The 17744-nt window shown below is 47.0% G+C and overlaps 1 protein-coding gene across 2 annotated transcripts in view; it reads left to right on the top strand.

The window, feature by feature from the left end:
• Positions 1–12129: 12129 nt before the first annotated feature.
• ZHX3 (zinc fingers and homeoboxes 3) overlaps positions 12130–17744 on the top strand; it is a 41059-nt gene continuing 35444 nt past the window's right edge. The window contains exon 1 of one of the 2 annotated variants that reach the window (XM_030211224.1): positions 12130–12333. The gene's annotated coding sequence lies outside the window, so the exon portion shown is untranslated. Of the gene's footprint in view, positions 12334–12375; positions 12544–17744 lie in introns of those variants that run through there. The other variant, XM_030211223.1, reaches the window with a different exon arrangement.

The following is a 17744-nucleotide window of genomic DNA, read 5'->3' as shown; positions in this document are numbered from 1 at the left end:
TCCCAAAAACGAATAAAGCGGTATAATCAAAAGCCGAATTTGGACGTTTTCAACTGCACTCCGTCGCGGATGCGGACAACGTTGATGGGGGCGTGTCGAAGGCGTGGTGAAGGCGGAACTGGGGCGTGGTTATCTGTCGATCAGAGATGGGCGCCTTTCGCCGATAATGGAAGAAAAATATGCGTTTTTAGCGAGAATTTAGGGCACTTTTCCTGGACCCTGTTTTTCCACGAATAAGGCCCCAAAAAGTGCCCTAAATGACCAGATGACCACTGGAGGGAATCGGGGATGACCTCCCCTGACTCCCCCAGTGGTCACGAACCCCCTCCCACCACAAAATATGCCGTTTCACAACTTTTTATTTTCACCCTCAAATGTCATACCCACCTCCCTGGCAGCAGTATGCAGGTCACTGGAGCAGTGGACTTCAGGCAGGTGGACCCAGGCTCATCCCCCCCCCCCCCACCTGTTACACTTGTGCTGGTAAATGGGAGCCCTCCAAACCGCCCCCCAAACCCACTGTACCCACGTGTAGGTGCCCCCCTTCACCCCTTAGGGCTATAGTAATGGTGTAGACTTGTGGGCAGTGGGTTTTGAGGGGGATTTGGGGGGCTCAACACCCAAGGGAAGGGTGCTATGCACCTGGGAGCTCTTTTACCTTTTTTTTTTTTTTTTGTAAAAGTGCCCCCTAGGGTGCCCGGTTGGTGTCCTGGCATGTGAGGTGGACTGGTGCAGTACGAATCCTGGCACCTCCCACGAATAAATGTCTTGGAGTTATTCGTTTTTGAGCTGGGCGTTTTCGGTTTCCATTATCGCTGAAAAACAAAAACGCCCAGCTCAAAAAAAGATAAACGTCCATGTTTTTTCGAAAATACGATTCGGTCCGCCCCTTCACGGAACCGTTCTCGGAGATAAACGCCCATGGAGATAGGCGTTTCTGTTCGATTATGCCCCTCCACGCCATACTTTATTTGAATATTTTTACTGCTGTAATTATCTATTGTTTATGTTTGATTTATTCTTACTGTACATTGCCTTGAGTGAATTCCTTCAAAACGGCGGTAAATAAATCCTTTTTCTTCTCCAAGCTGAAGAGTCCTATCCTCTTTAGCCTTTTCTTGTACACTTACAAGCTTAGCTGAAATTGGGTGGCGGGGGGGAAGAGGGGTTGGTGGTTGAGAGGCTAGGATAGGGGAGGGCAGACCTATACGGGGGGGGTCTGTGCCAGAGCCGGTGATAGGAGGCGGGAAATACTGCTGGACAGACTTATACGATCTGTGCCCTGAAAAAGACAGGTACAAATCAAGGTAAGGTATACACATATGAGTTTATCGTGGGCAGACTAGATGGACCGTGCAGGTCTTTTTCTGCCGTCATCTACTATGTTACACCTCAGTGGGACAGCAAAGCATCAATGACTTTATGGTGAAAATACTAAAAGGAAATTTTAAAACTATCCAGGAATGTAAAACCTTTGAAGTTAAAATGAGGAAATATTTTGACACCCAGCAGACAGAACTTAACAAAGATTTGCATTTCCTATCACATTATAAACCATAAAATTATACTGCTTTGTCGCTCTCTGATTACCCCTCCATCTCTCCTTGTTTCTCACCCCCTACTATTATTGACATGCTTTTCTGTTTCACTTTATATATTGTGATGGTATTTGCCATCATTTGCTCATTTCTGGTCTGAAGACATTGCCATTGAAAGTTAATAATAAAAAAAAACCACAGTCCAATTAAAAAGGTATCATCAGAAATTAAAGAATTCATCATAACAATTATTTGTGAAAGGTTTTTTTGTGCTTCTTTTTTTTTTTTTGGGGGGGGGGGGGGTTGTGTCCTGTGAAGGATTAACTGATCATAAACACTTAAGAAATGTAGACTGAGAAGAAGTTTGTAAGGTACCATCTGGTTTGTCTCTCCTCCTCCTTGTTGCTAAAAGTCTACTGTATACAAACCATTTCCTCCTGATGTGGTGTTAGAACCAACATACACCCTTTCCTTTGAAGGTCAGAGGGAATCCCCACAGGAGGGGAGGGGGGAGGAACTTGAGCTGAGCATCCAGAGCTTAGCAGGAGGTCTGCCAGAGAGAGGGGTTGTGAGAAGCTAGAGCAAGTTTCAAATACAGAGGCTGAGCAAAGGAGCACTGACCAGAGGAAAACCACTATTCCTGGCAGGCAACTTGAGTTTGTTACCGTCTTCTCGCTATCCGACACACCCAGATAGGGTTACCATATTTGCAGAGAAGAAAAACAGAACAGAAAAGAGTTGATAGTGCTTAGTGAAATTTGTAGCTTTTTTGCAGCTAGATTGCAATTTAAAGAGAATTAGGGCCAACTGAGGTCTACACCACTGGTGTCAGGGAAAAACCATACAAGTCTACAAGTTAAATATCTTTGCACAAATTATTCACAAGTTTGAAAGGGGGGAAGGGGGAACACAAAAAGCAGTGTCTCGATCCTGTTAAGTTGAGAACAATGGAGCACTGCCAGGTAAAAGAATAGCACAACACCCCTTTTCTCGCTTCCCAAAGACTGGGGGTTGGCACTCACACAGATATACAGTACCTGGTACAATGCCTTGAGGAAAGAGTGCTAATTCATGCTAATTCAAACCCTTTTTATGCTGTGTGAAAATCTGAAACTGTTCCTGCTCTGCCTAGGACTCATTTCCTGCAAACCCTGGGATGCTGGAACTTTTGTCCAAAAAAGATAAATTTTCAGGCAACATTCCCTCGGCCCCGCCACCGCACTCTAGCTCCAGCCTTGGACATAAAATCATTCATACACTTTTTCATTTAGATTTCCTTTTAAATTTCAGGTCTAAAGATGTCAGCGTTGAAAATGCTAGAAAGCTCCTATATAAACATTTTTTTCATAAAATGTCCAAGAAAATGGCAAGCTGATGGCACAAAAAAAACCCTGTAGGGCTTGATTTTTTTCACCATTCAGCTGACTGATGTTGTCTCATCCAATGGGAAAATGATCATGTTAAGGTTAGGATTATCCCTATCAACAGTGAGCAGGGAGTCTGTGTTAGAAGCTTCTCAGAGGCAAATGATGCATCAAAGAGGCAGATGCAGCAACCAAACGTAAAAAAATCTAAATCGTTAAAGTCCCTAACGATTTTAAAATAACGAAAAATGCACCAAAAAAAAAAGTCACACATGCTGAGATCGGTAGTGAAACGTACAATGTATCAAAGAATCACAATACACATCGTTAATCGGCCCCCAAATCATGCGCAGAGCAGCCAAGCGTTATGTTAGCTGCTCTGCGCATGCCACAAACAGTCACAACACAGTCAAATCGCAAGCACATGGCTCCCAAATAAAAACAAAAATAAAAAAAAAGGGTCGGGAGGGGGCAAGGGCGCTCATCAGGAGCGTCCTGTACGGACGGCCTTGCCCCCCCCCCCCCCGCTGCTCCCCACTTTCCGCCGCTCCCCCACCCCGAAAAAGCAAACTTCTAGAAGCCCCTGCCCCCCTCCCTTCCTCAGTACTCTGTCACCTGTGCTCCGCCTCCCGACATCCTCCGTCCGTGCCCCGCCCCCTTTTGGGGTCGTCGCCGCCATTCCCCTCCTCCATCGGGCCCCCCTTCCTCTTACCGGGCCCGTGCAGCGCCTCTCTCCTCTGTCCGAAGGCGCTGCACGGGCAAGAAGAACGCTGAATCAGCTGATGCCTGCCTTCGCGATGGCGCGTCTTTCTCCTCCTGGGCCCGCCCCTGTCTGACGTCAGTAACCTACTGATGAGCGCCCTTGCCCCCTCCCGATCCTTTTTTTATTTTTATTTTTTTATGTGTTTTCTGAGGTCCTTTGGACCAATCACAGCGCTTTTAGCTCTGCTAATGCGCTGGGATTGGCTCAAAGTTTGTTTATTTTTTCAATTAACACTTTTTCCTGGCACAGAGCTGTCCTAACGAGAGGTCCAGACCTCTCGTTAGTTTTCCTGCCTTTTTCCTGCGTAAAGGCAATCGGAAAAGGTTAGTGCATGTCGTTTCAATGGGGTTTTCACACTAATTGCTCATCTCCATTCCGTTTTCGTTAGCTGCTACTGTCGTCGGAAAATAGGCTTAAGTGCATGGAAAGGATAGGAAATTCTTCCCTGAGGGCTCATTTAACGATGAAAAACGTTTAGTGCATCTGCCTCAAAGTCCCGTTAAAGCACTGATTATTTCCAACTCGGTAAAAATTACCGAGTTGGAAATAAGTGAAGGATGCTTAAAACAAATGGGATGCAAATGAGCTGCTTACAAAAACTGCGAGCAGCTCGGCAGGGGCAAAGGCAATCAGTCACTGGATCATGCGCACAACAACCAATCACTAAGCATGGTTACTCTGTGCATGCTGCCGATGTCTTTCATACACACATACAAGCTGCATGTATGAAAGCAACGTGTAGCTCTTTTTGTTTCAAACTTTTTTAATCGCCACCAGCTGTCTCCTCTGCAGCACTCCTTTTCCTGCAGCCAGACCTGCCCAATGACCCTCAGCAGCAGTGGAGCCAGTGTTGATGGGGGGAGGGAAGCAAGCCAGGTGAAGGAGTGATGGGCTGCATGGGGTGGGGGTGGGATGCTAAAAATGCCACAGCTCTCCTCAGCCAATAGGCAGCTGCTATATCCGAGGTAAAGGGAAGAAAACAGCAGTACCGACAGCTCCTGACCACCTGTAAAAATGCCATCATTAAGGAAGGCGGTCCTTTCTGTGCATCGCTAGGAATGCACATTTGAATAGTAACTAGATTATTATAATAACTTTGCATACAATTATCATTACCTGCTACTGTGACAGGAAAAGAGCCAGCAGAACCCCTTTCTGCATATCTCGCTGAACTCCGTGCTTGCTTAACTGGCTCCAACCAGTACAAAAAGCACGTTGCTGGCTTATTAGGTTTTGTGCATCTGGCCCTCAGTGTCACGCCTGACTACTACTAGTACTTATCATTTCTGTAGTGCTACTAGATGTACGCAGCACTGTACACTGAACACGTAAGAAACAGACCCCTGCTCGACAGAGCTTACAATCTAATCAGGACAGACAAACAGGACAAATAAGGGATAAGGGAATTACTTAAGGTGGGAATGATAAAACAGACATGGGTACTGAACAAATGAACAGGAGTTAAAAACAGCCCTGGTACCGTACCTGAATGGGGTTACCAGGGCAGGCTAAGCGCCATGGACTGCAGATGATAGGAGCAAACCTTTGCAGTATACTGCCACAGACGTATCACAAGCTCTGAAGCAGGGCTATTGTCATCTACAGCCAAGGGTTAGCAAAAATTTAGGAGGTCTTTTTACTAAGCCATGGCGGTGTTTTTAGCTCACGGTAGAAATCAGCTGGTGGTAAACGCCGAGACACCCATAGGAATATAATCGGCGCCTCGGCTTTTACTGCCAGCTGATTTCTACTGTCAGCTAAAAATGCTATTGCGGCTTAGTAAAAGACCCCCTTAGGGATCCTTTTACTAAAGTGTGCTTACTGCAGCTTAAATGGCTTATTGTGGGGTGCACTTAGGCATCCTGTGATAATTTTGGCATCGGCGCACACTACCCTATATGCTAAAAAAATAGATTTTATTTTTTTAGCGGTGGGGGCAGAGAGTAGGGCGTGTTCTGCGCCTAATTGTTTAGCGCATCTACATTGCAGCCTGCTGATGAGCGTGTGGTTAGTGTATGAGCCCTTACCACCTACAAAATAGGTGGCTGTAGGAGTCACGCGCTAATGGGGAAATTAGTGCGTGGCCATTAATAGAAAGAAAAAGTGGAAATGTGGCCATTTTATACATAGGGAAAATGGCCTTAGTGTGCAGGAACGGCCCATGTAAGCATGCACTAGGGCCACTTTTTTTTCCACAGGGGCCCTTTTACTAAAGGGTTGGTGAATCACAATGGGCTTGCCGCTTGCCAATCTGGGATAGTTCCCACCCCCAGTGTGTGCTATTTCCGGAGCTATTTTCTATTTTTGTGCAGTTGCTTACCTGGCAGTAATTGGCACGGGTAGCATGCGTGTATCAGGATTTTACCACTGAATGTCTCAGCTCACAAGGCCCCCTAAGTGACATGGAGGGGCATTTTCAAAAGGGACGTCCATGTTTTGATATGGACGTCCTCGCAAAACGTCCTGATCCAGGGGCGGGGAAACCCGTATTTTCGAAGCAGGATGGACGTCCATCTTTCGTTTCAAAAATACCATCAGGGACGTCCAAATCCTAAAATTTGGTCGTCCCTAGACTTGGTTGTTTCTGATTTTTGGGGAAAATCGAAACCAAGGACGCCCATCTCAGAAACGACCAAATGCAAGCCATTTGGTTGTGGGAGGAGCCACCATTTGTAGTGCACTGATCCCCCTGACATGCCAGGACACCAACCGGGCATCCTAGGGGGCACTGCAGTGGACTTCATAAATTGCTCCCAGGTACATAGCTCCCTTACCTTGTGTGCTGAGCTCCCGAACCCCCCCCCCCCCAAAACCCACAACTGTACACCATTACCATAGCCCTTACGAATGAAAGGGGGCACCTAGATGTGGGTACAGTGGGTTTCTGGTGGGTTTTGGAGGGCTCACTGTTTCCTCCACAAACGTAACTGGTAAGGGGGTATGGGCCTGGGTCCACCTGCCTGAAGTGCACTGCACCCACTAAAACTGCTCCAGGGACCTGAATACTGCTGTGATGGGCCTGAGTATGACATCGGAGGCTGGCATAGAGGCTGGTACGACATATTTTTAAAGATGTTTTTTGAGGGTGGGAGGGGGTTAGTGACCATTGGGGGAGAGTAAGGGGAGGTCATCCCCGATTCTCTCCAGTGGTCATCTGGTCATTTCGGGCACCTTTTTGTGCCTTGATCATAAGAAAAACACGACCAGGTAAAGTCATCCAACTGTTCGTCAGGGACGTCCTTGTTTCTTTCGATTAAGCGTCGGGGACGTCCAAGTGTAAGGGACACTCATGTCACGCCTTCGCTACGCCCCCTTGAACTTTGGCCATCCCTGCGACGGAAAGCAGTTGGGGACGTCCAAAATCGGCTTTCGATTATAACGATGTGGACGACCCTGTGAGGACGTCCATCGTCCGATTTATGTCGAAAGATGGTCGTCCTTGTCTTTCGAAAATGAGCCCTATGTTTTAATTCTGCTTAGAAAAATGCAGTATTTGTGACCTGTATGGCAACGCTTGGAGGATACTAAGCTCAGTGGATCTTTGCTCCGTCCCGGTGTGGCAATTTTAATGTTCTGTTTTCTTTGAAATAACCCCACAGCCAGACAAGCAAAAAGTATTCCAAAGGCACCATGGAACTTTTCCTGAAAATGAAATGTATTCTTTTTGGCCTAAAGTTCCACAATTTTTGGATTACAATTTCTTTCCATGTTTGTGTGTGTAATTTGTCCCAGCATTCACAGGAAATGAGAACCATAGACGGAGAATGAGTAGTTTCAGATTTATCTTCAAGGCATGGTCCCAGGCATTCTATATGCATAGGTACCAGCCCCCAGGCTTTTTTTTTTTTTTGGGGGGGGGGGGGGGAGGAAGGTATTGTGTATCATTGTTGTATCTGCCTGTGCTCCTTTTGGAACTTACATTGGCTAAGACTAGAGAATGACACGGAGACAGGAGCAGAGCCCGTACGGATGGGGCGGCGATGAGGCCAGATCCCATGGGGACAGGGCGGGAATGGGGACAGAGCCTGTCAGGACGAGGACAAACTTTGTCCCGGTGTCATTTTCTACTTTGAAGCCTGCAAATGAATTGAACTGTTATGTTTGAGTGATGCGGATTTAGATTTTTTGGAATCTGGCCACAACTAGCAAAATTTGCATGGAGGGATCCTGTACATCCCTGCTACCAGCACATCTTCTAAGAAGACATCTATTGCAGGAAGGACTGTGGAAGACAAGAACGCTAGACTGAATCTTGAGATTGTTGATGATTTATTCATCCACAGATTAAAAAATCATAGCAGTGTTTCAAAGGCATATTTCTGCCCCACTAGGGCATGCAGAACGGGTTTTATTTTGTACCCCTGGTAATTTTAATAGGGTGGATTACGGTTAATTTCCTGGGGGTAGCAGAAGTCAGCTATTGTTGGGGCTGAAAGGATAGAGAGTGGTGGAGGAGTAGCCTAGTGGTTAGAGTCTGACTTTGATCCTGGGGAACTGTATCGGGCAATCAAGCCATTGTGACATCACTGATGAGGTTGGCTCTTATTGGTGGAATGAGTGGAGGAGTAGCCTAGTGGTTAGTGCAGTAGACTTTGATCCTGGGGAACTGTATTGGGCAATCAAGCCATTGTGACATCACTGATGAGGTTGGCTCTTATTGGTGGAATGAGTGGAGGAGTAGCCTAGTGGTTAGTGCCGCAGACTTTGATCCTGGGGAACTGGGTTCAATTCCCACCACAGCCCCCATGACCCCAGGCAAGCCAGCCAACGAATAAGCACCTGTATATACCATGTAAACCACCTTGAATGTAGTTGCAAAAACCACAGAAAGGCAGCATATCAAGTCCCTTTCCCTCATAAATCACAAATAGAAAACAAAAAACAGTTGCAGAGCTTATTGTTCCTTTTTATACTTTAATAAAAAAGATTTAAATATTAAATCATAACAGTTCAAGGCTTCTGCAGATGAAGACAGAGCCCGCAAGGATGGTGTGGGGACAGGGAGAGATCCTGCAGGGATGAGGTGGGGATGGAGAAAGAGCAGGAACGGGGACGGAGAATGAAACCATGGGGACGGGGCAGGGATGTGGACAAACTTTGTCCCTGCGTCATTCTCTAGCTAAGACACAACTTCTTGTTTTCCCCCTAACCTCACCTCTTCCTGCTCCCTTTCTGTCCTTGTGAATGGCACAGCCACCTTCCCAGTCCTCTCAATCATGGGGGTATCTAATTCTTCTCTCTCTTCCTCTACACATATGCTAAACTGTGCTCTGGGCTTACAAAACAAAACACTGGGGTTGCATTTCAACTGGCCAGAAACGGTTCCTGGCTGGTTAAATCGCCTTTTTGGGGCTGTGGTCATTTTCAGGGGCACTGAAAATGATTGGTTAGCACTTAAAGCAAAACCAGACATTTTGGGGGGTGTTATAGGGGTGGAGTTGGCAAGTGGCCAGTTACGTGCCGATATTCAGCACATACCCAACCAAAGTCACCGCATAAATAGGACTGCAAAAAAGTCAGTTCTATCTATATGTGGTGCTGCATAGCCAGTTAAATGCTAAATATCACCTTAGTGCATTCTTACACGGGCCATTCCTATGTGGAGGCCGTTTTTGCAGCAGGGGTAAAATGGCCAACTTTTCCATTTTCAGTATTAATGGTCACACGTTAATTTTTCAATTAGTCCACGAGTCGCTACCATCACCTGTTTTGTAGGCAGTAAGGTTCATGTGCTATCCACACGCTAATTAGCGTGGACCAACGTAGCAGCGCTAACCGATTAGCACAGAGCATGCCCACTTTCTGCCCCTGGGCTAAAAAAATTTGGGTGTTTTTTTACTAAGCCATGAATAATGCGCATCAACTTAGAACTACTGCCTGGCTACCGTGTAGCCCAGTTAGTAATTTTGATGTGCGGCAGAAACTAATTTCTACCAGGGGTGTTTGCCAGACCTCACAGTAGGAGGGGGCCAGAGCCCGAGGTTGGGGGCACATTTTGAGTGCCGCCCCCGCCACACCACGCCTCACCTCCTCGCAGCTTCCCCTCACAAATACCTTTGCTGGTGGGAGTCCCAGCGTCAGCGTGCACAGGAGGAGCAAGAAGAAAGAAAAGCAGGTGGCAGACAGCGAACGCAGCTGCGCCGGAGACCAGTGCTGAAGAAGGCTTCGGCTGGTGGGGGGGTTGTGGACCCCTGCCAGCCAAACCAGGGGCCTGGATGGAGAGGCCCAGGCCCCCCATAGCTATGGCCCTGCTTTCTATCACGTGTATGTGTGCAGACGATTACCACCCGGTTTACGTGTGAGACCTCACTGCTAAGTCAGTGGGTGGCAGTAAGGTCTCTGGCCCAAAATGGACACGCGCTGATTTTTATTTTGCCCCACGTCTATTTTCCGACAAAAAAAAAAAAAAGAGGCCTTTTTTTGTGGGCGCGATGAAAAATGGACCTGCATGTGTCCAATACACGTGCCTACACCAGCGCAGGCCATTTTTCGGCACGCCTAAGTAAAAGGGCCCCTTAGGTTGTTCAACAGTATCTTAAATGAATGAGTAGTTAAAGACTAAACTACTACTACTATAAATCATTTCTATAGCGCTACCAGTCGTACGCAGCGCTTCACAGTTGAACATGAAGAAAAGACAGTCCCTGCTCAAAAGAGCTTACAATCTAAATCAGGACAGACAGACAGGACCAATAAGGATAAGGGTAGAAGGACACATAGGAATGATTCTAAATGGAATGTTGCTACTATTGGAGATTCTGTTGCTACTATTGGAGATTCTACATGGAATGTTAATGTTGCTATTCCGCTAGCAGCATTCCATGTAGAAGCCTGCCCTTGCAGATCAGCAACACGGCCGCGCAGGCTTCTGTTTCTGTGAGTCTGACGTCCTGCACGTCAGACTCACAGAAACAGAAGCCTGCGCGGCCGTGTTGCTGATCTGCAAGGGCAGGCTTCTACTACTATTATAAATCATTTCTATAGTGCTACCAGTCACATGCAGCGCTTCACAATTTAACACAGGGGCGTATCTGAGGTTCGGCGGTAGGGGGGGCAGGGGCTAGAGTGAGGGGGCACATTATAACCCCCCCTACTGCCGTTAACCCTCCACCTACCGCCAACCCGTTCCCCATCTACCGCGGTCACCTACCCCCGAGGTCCGCTTCTGCCAGTTTTTTAAAAATATTACTTCAGCTGGCGGGGGACCCCAACCCCCGCCAGCCCAGCCGAGGTCTTCTTTAACTTCTTCATCCTCATGCTGTTAAAGCTGCAATGCATCCTTCCAGTTGGACGGAGTTTGACGTCGCAGCATGTTGTACGTGCAGGACGTCAACGTGCTGTGACGTCAAACTCTGTCCAACTGGAAGGATGCATTGCAGCTTTAACAGCACGAGGATGAAGAAGTTAAAGACCTCTGCTGGGCTGGCCTCCGCCAGCTGAAGTAATATTTAAAAAAAACGGCAGGAGCGGACCTCGGGGGTAGGTAACATAGTAGATGACGGCAGAAAAAGACCTGCACGGTCCATCTAGTCTGCCCACGATAAACTCATATGTATATACCTTACCTTGATTTGTACCTGTCTTTTTCAGGGCACAGACCGTATAAGTCTGTCCAGCAGTATTTTCCCCCTCCCAACCACCAGTCCCGCCTCCCATCACCGGCTCCGGCACAGACCCCGTATAAGTCTGCCCTCCCCCATCCTAGCCTCTCAACCACCAACCCCTCTTCACCCCGCCACCCAATTTCAGCCAAGCTTCTGTGGATGTGACGGCGGTAGGTGGGGAAAGGCTTGGCGGTAGGCGGGGGAGGGTTAACGGCGGTAGCGTGGTCCAGGGTGAAATCTGTGGGGGCCCAGGCCCCTGTGGCCCCATGCAGATACGCCCCTGATTTAACATGAAGAAAAGACAGTCCCTGCTCAAAAGAGCTTACAGTCTAAATCAGGACAGACAGGACAAATAAGGGTAGGACAGACAGATACGTCACATTTTTTCAAAGCACTTTGGGAGGCTAAGTTCCATAGGTTTCTATGGAACTTTGGGAGGCTAAGTGCTTTGAAAATGAGCCTCATAGGGAAAAGGGGACTATTGAAGAGAGGAAGGCAAGATAAAGGTTACGAGCAAGTGACAAGTTAGGAGTCAAAAGCAGCATCAAACAGGTAGGTCTTTAGCCAGGGATGGAGCTAAACTATTGTTTCTTCTCGTTAGCAGTTCTGCCACCCACCCAGCAGGGCCTAAGGAAAAACCTTAGCAGGAGGGAAACGACACAGACGACTAACTTTTCCCGAATTTCCACTTAGTTAAATGCCCTGCTAGAGCGTGGGAGTCGGCGCCTGCGCCCTGGCCACGGCCCTTCCCCCCACCCCCAGCAGCTTGGGTTTGTGTGACGTCACGAGTCACGTGCGGCCGCCAGGCCATTTTCGGCGACGATGTTTTCCTCCTAGTCTCTGCTTCTTCCCCGCCCCTCCCCTACCTTCTTTTTTTTTTTTTTTTTTTTTTTTCTGAATTCGTCTGGCTTTTTCCTTCCTTCCTTCGTCCGAGTCGTCGTGACGTAACGTCGCTCCGGCGTCTCGCGCCCTCTCTCGTCTCCTCCTCTGTGAGCCGCGGCGCGCGCGCGGGGGATGAGACTCTGAGATCGATGTGCGCGTGAGAGAGAGAGGCTGCGACGCAGGTAGGTCCGCGCAGCAGCGCCGCCCCGGCGCTCCCCTCCCCCTTCCTCTCCCCCCACCACCCCCACGGGCCTCGTCTGTCTCTGGCCGTCGCCGGTTCCTCTGGTGCTTTTCCGCCTGGACTTTCGGTACCGGGTTTTACCCAGAACAGGCCGAGCCGGGGCTCCTCCGGTTCTGAAGGGAAGAAATGGCGGCAGCGGCCGGACGAACTGGTGAGGACTCGAGTGAGAGACAGAAAAAAATGCTTCTCCCCCCCCCCCCCCCCCCCCCCCGTGGAGAGAGGGAGAAAACCATTTCCTAGAGGAGGGAGGGGGGGGGGGAGGAGAGCAAAAGCGAGTTTGTCCCGGGGGAGGGGGGGGGAGGAAAGGGGAAAAAAGAGTCGGAGAAAGTTTCACCCGTGGGGGGAGGGGAGGTGGGAGGAGGAGGAGAAAGTTTTCCCCACTGGGGCGAGATTGGAGGAAGGAACAGGTGGGGGAGGGGGGAGGGGGTTAGACGTTCTGCTGCTGGGAGAAGAAAGCATTGAGGAAGAGATCCCTTGGGGAGGGGGTGGGGGAAGCCCCCAGCAGACCTTTTCCCAACACACAACATCTGTTTCCTGACTTTTCTTTTTTTTTATAATATAATAGAGAGGAGTTTGGGGTGATGGGGGAGCAGTTTGTGATTCAGTGCTTTTTAATAGCTTTACCACACCTCCCCAAATCCTATAATTAAAGCATTGGGGAAGCATATCTGTACAGCTGCTCAAATGCTTGAATATTCTGCTTTCAATAATAATATGCTAAAGTGGCCTATACTTACCTGTTCTTTTGTTTTGGGTCAGCTCAGTGGTAGAAGCTATGCAGTGCCCTGTTGAATGTCCTTGGTTCAGGTCTTTCTGGCTGGTTTCACTGGGGTCTAGGTTGTGGGGCAGACATTGATCACAGCCCTTGGTACTGACCAGAGTTAAAGAGTCCATTGATTCAGGGTTTTGAAAGGAACCTGGCTGCTGGCTTCAGGGCCACTGCTGGCAATGACCAGATTAGGAACTGCTTTTGGCGCCTAACCACCTTCCCCATTCCTGTTACCTACACTGACTACGTAGTATGTTACCGTTAGATTGTAAGCTCTCTTGAGCAGGAACTGTCCTTCCCCGAGTTTAAACTTGTACAGCGCTGCGTAACCCTGGCAGCGCTATAGAAATGCTAAGTAGTAGTAGAACTGCTAATTGGATTCAGCCAGGTACTTGTTGGAAGTAGGAAACTGGGCTAGATGGACCATTGGTCTGACCCAGTGTGGCTATTCTTATGTTCTTAACTGTGAGCAGGTCTAGTACAGTGGTTTTCAAACTTGTCCTGGGGTCCACCAGCCAGACGTTTTTTTGAATGAGAGAGATTAGCATATAATGGAAGTGACAGGTATGTCCTGAAAACTTTCTGGACCCCCAGAACAGGTCTATAAGTAAGGGAAAAATCAAACAATAGTTCTGGTTCAGGCAGAGATGAAAGTTGCTCCACTTTTTTGTTTTGCTTCTTCTCTTCATTAAGAATAAGATATTCATCATATCTTTCATGTTATGCTAATTTGCTATTATGTGAGACGTTCCAACATTTTAAAGTTTATTTTTTCTTAAAATTAGATTATAATAATCAAAAGCCTTTATGTATTAGTGAAAGGCAAAAAGTGTACAGACACTTGATAATCAGATGACCTGTAAGTGGAGTAGAAAACAATCATCAAAAATCAATTTGGTTGAAACTATAGTAACATAGTAGATGACGGCAGAAAAAGACCTGCACGGTCCATCCAGTCTGCCCAACAAGATACTTATTTGTGCTACTTTTTGTGTATACCCTACCTTGATTTGTACCTGTGCTCTTCAGGGCACAGACCGTATAAGTCTGCCCAGCACTATCCCCACCTCCTAACCACCAGCCCCGCCTCCCACCACTGGCTCTGCCACCCAGTCTCGGCTAAGCTCCTTAGGATCCATTCCTTCTGAACAGGATTCCTTTATGTTTATCCCACGCATGTTTGAATTCCGTTACCGTTTTCATTTCCACCACCTCCCGCGGGAGAGCATTCCAAGCATCCACCACTCTCTCCGTGACTTGAGTCTGCCCCCCTTCAATCTCATTTCATGTCCTCTCGTTCTACCGCCTTTCCCTCTCTGGAAAAGGTTCGTTTGCGGATTAATACCTTTCAAATATTTGAACGTCTGTATCATATCACCCCTGTTTCTCCTTTCCTCCAGGGTATACATGTTCAGGTCAACAAGTCTCTCCTCATACGTCTTGTAATGCAAATCCCATACCATTCTCGTAGCTTTTCTTTGCACCGCTTCCATTTTTTTAACATCCTTCGCAAGATACGGCCTCCAAAACTGAACACAATACTCCAGGTGGGGCCTCACCAACGTCTTATACAGGGGTATTAAAACCTCTTTTCTTCTGCTGGTCACACCTCTCTCTATACAGCCTAGTAGAGGAGTGTGGTAGCCGTGTTAGTCCACTCTTAAGGTTATCAATAGAAATCAAACAAAATAAAACATGGAAAAGAAAATAAGATGATACCTTTTTTATTGGACATAACTTAATACATTTCTTGATTAGGGCAACCTTCGAAAGCTAATCAAGAAATGTATTAAGTTATGTCCAATAAAAAAGGTATCATCTTATTTTCTTTTCCATGTTTTATTTTGTTTGATTTCTATTGATAACCTATACAGCCTAGCAATCTTCTAGCTACGGCCACCGCCTTGTCACACTGTTTCGTCGCCTTCAGGTCCTCAGATACTATCACCCCAAGATCCCTCTCCCCGTGGTTGAAACTATGTAGATTACGTTTTCCTACTGTTGGCCTGTTCAGAATGTACTGATTGTTTTACACTTTGTTTTTTTAACATTTTATGTCCTGCAGTTTGGGTGTGTTGGGATTCCTTTGCATTTGCTCTATAAATTTGGGGGGGGGGGGGGGGGGGGCGAGGACAGAGTGCTGAGGGAGTTAACTCAGTTTCATTAGGATGTTTTGGTCGGGATTGATGGGGGGTTGATGCTTTTGGAATAGCCTTTTATTGTTTATGAGAACATTCTGTAATAAGGGATGAGGGTAACATTTTTTTTTCCTCACACTTTCTAAGAACATTGTGCAAAAATCTTTTGCATGTTGCATTCATTACTTTTCATTCTTTGTTCCCAGTATCTTGTCAACTGAAAAGAATAATCCCCCATGTTCAAGCAATAGTTTCAGGGACAGGTGTTCAGAAATGTTATGTAAATTGTTTCACCTTGATGAGCTGAAAAGCATATAACTTGTTTTGATTTTGGAAGTGATAAATGTGTGAAGCTTTAATTTGTCTTTGGAAAGTTTTATGTAGTATGGTATCACAACAGAGATATGTTGACTGAAACTTCTGATTTAAATCAGTTAAATCATAAAAGTAACAAGACAGATTTAAGAAGATGTATTTTTGTGTGATAACTGTTTTAATTTGTAATCATCAATATATATAAATGGCGAGTGTTGTACTCACTCGCAAATGCGCAGTAGAGACCCTCTCTGCCCCGCCCCCGCGTCAATACGTGATGACGGGAGCGGAACAGAGAGGGTCTCTACTGCGCATTTGCGAGGGATACCGCTGTTGCTAACGCTCCCCCCACCCGGAGTCACCGCCGCCGCCACCCACCTTCCACCCGGTCGGGCCCTCGCTCCGCTATTGAAACAGCGAGGGCACAAAGCTCTGCTGAGCTGCCGTCGGCCTTCCTTCATCTTCTCTGCCTGTGTCCCGCCCTCGAAGACGTTACATCACACGAGGGCGGGACACAGGCAGAGAAGAAGAAGGAAGGCCACTGCAGCTCAGCAGTAGAGCTGTGTGCTGCGTGCCCTCGCTGTTTCAATAGCGGAGCGAAGGCCCGACCGGGTGGAAGGTGGGTGGCGACGGCTCCGGGGGGGGGGGGGGGAACTCGGAGGGGCAGTGGCAGCGGCGAACTTGGCGGCGGGGGGCCTTTCAACCCCCCCCTTCCTATACTAGCCCGTTTTTACGGGCTGAACGGCTAGTTCAGTATATATGTGCTGAGAGAAGGAAGAGGACTGACTAATCTGTAGATCTGAAATAACTCTCTAGCTATAGAGAAACACTAACTTTAAACACCAGCTGTAAAGGACTTAAATATAAGCAGGCATACGCCACTACCTTCTCCTACAGAAGTACACAGCTATGGAATGGGTTACCCCCAGCCATAAAAACTATGGACAATTTAAGCAACTTTCGCAAATCCCAGAAGACACATCTCTTCAATAGAGCCTACAAAAAAGAACCCTTAAAGACACAAATCACCTCCTAAACTATCCTATCTAATACCATCTTCTCTAATTCCTCATCCATCTTCTGCGCACTTTTGATTGTATCCAATATCCTGTCATGACTTTGTCATAACAACACTCTGTAAGCCACATTGAGCCTGCAAATAGGTGGGAAAATGTGGGGTACAAATGCAATAAATAATAATAATAATAATAATACAAAGTATCTAAATCCTTGAATTTGTATGAAAAACATAGGACTAGAAGAAGTGCAATGCTGAGATAAATCCAGTGGTCCATTAAACCCAGTGTCCTCCAACAGTAACCAGTCTGGGTCATTTGGAAGAACTCTGCTGATCTTAAAAGGAAAGCCCATTCCCTATAATTCATTTCCAGAAGCCTTAAAGCAAAGGGAAGACATTATAGTCCAGCTGGCCAATTGTTGATGAGCTGGCTTCCAGAAACTTGTCCAAACTTTATTTAAGCTCTGCTATATTACTAGCTTTGAATATATTCTCTGGTATTAAATTCCATAGTTTCCTAATTGAAATAATATTTTCTACATTTTGATTTTTTTTTTTTATTTGTACCCCGCGCTTTCCCACTCATGGCAGGCTCAATGCGGCTTAGGTACTTATTTGTACCTGGGGCAATGAAGGGTTAAGTGACTTGCCCAGAGTCACAAGGAGCTGCTGCCTGTGCCTGCAGTGGGAATCGAACCCAGTTCCCCAGGACCAAAGTCCACCACTCTAACCACTAGGCCACTCCTCCTTGCTACTAGATTTCATGCATCTCCTCTGGTCCTTCTGATAGAATACTATTGCCTATTAATTTGTTCTGTACCATTTATGGCTTTGTAAGCTTCTATCATATCATCCCGTTGGTACCTTCCCCAAGCCAAAGAGCCCTATTAAAACCTTTCCTCATTTCATTCTTTTGTTTCCTTTTGAACAACAGTGTGACCCATGTTACAATTACTGCACAGGGCCCAGCTTAAGTTTTTCACACTTACCTGGCTAGCAGAAGAGAAGGGGTTCATACTTCGAGTCTGCTCTGACATGTAGGAAGTTCATACTCCGTTAAGCATGGCTCTACTTGCTGATTTGAGTAGGGTAGGAAAAGTTTTAAGATGGAC

The sequence above is a fragment of the Microcaecilia unicolor genome, chromosome 8 (assembly GCF_901765095.1).
Source record: "Microcaecilia unicolor chromosome 8, aMicUni1.1, whole genome shotgun sequence".
Lineage (NCBI taxonomy): Eukaryota > Metazoa > Chordata > Amphibia > Gymnophiona > Siphonopidae > Microcaecilia > Microcaecilia unicolor.
This window is presented reverse-complemented; position numbering and strand designations above follow the sequence as displayed.